Raw genomic sequence first — 698 nt, 5'->3', positions numbered from 1 at the left:
GGGGGGGCGGGATTTTCTCCTCTCCTCTCCCTGCCGTTCTCGCAGCCCCTCCCGCCCAGTTCATTCCTTGTTATTTATACAGCACCTGCAACAGACATTGTGCTTTATCATTACGTGAGTGGGAAGGGTGCCCAAAGGGAGGAGCTTGTGGGAGGGTGGGGCAGGGGAAGGGCAGGCAATGGAGAGGAGAGAACAGAGGCCAATAAACCGGGTTAGGTCCTCGAAAGCAGTAGAGGCATAAGTGGCCCATTTCCTCGGTGCACAGGATTTTGCCTTTTTTTTTTTTTTAAGGAAGCCGAGAACCTTGGCCTGGCAGTCGGGCAATCCCTCCTTTGACCTTGGCGGCCCTCCTGCTCCCCAGCGATCGTCTCCGCTTCCTATCTGGAAAGGCCTCCTCCGGCAGGGGGGCCGAGGGCAGTTTTGCAAAAGCCCCCTCCTTTCCCGTGGCATGCTTACAGGGCACCCTGCATTTTTTGTCAGGCTGGCTGCCTCTGCTGGCCGCTTGAGGCCCAGGGTAGATGTGCATTTTGTTTTGTTTTTAAAAAGCTACGGGTAGGAAAGGATTGGGGCCCTGGTGCCTTAACCCTTCCCTGCAGTGATTTCCCAGATTTTAAATGCACTCCTAAGCTGTTTGCCCGGAGGGAGTAAGAGTGTTATAAAAGTGAGGAAAAACAGAGGGTTTTTTTTTGAAAAACCAG

Source organism: Gekko japonicus, unplaced genomic scaffold, assembly GCF_001447785.1.
Source record: "Gekko japonicus isolate JY-2015 unplaced genomic scaffold, Gekko_japonicus_V1.1 scaffold275, whole genome shotgun sequence".
Taxonomy (NCBI): domain Eukaryota; kingdom Metazoa; phylum Chordata; class Lepidosauria; order Squamata; family Gekkonidae; genus Gekko; species Gekko japonicus.
The sequence above is the reverse complement of the archived record's forward strand: the minus strand, read 5'-3'. Positions refer to the sequence as shown.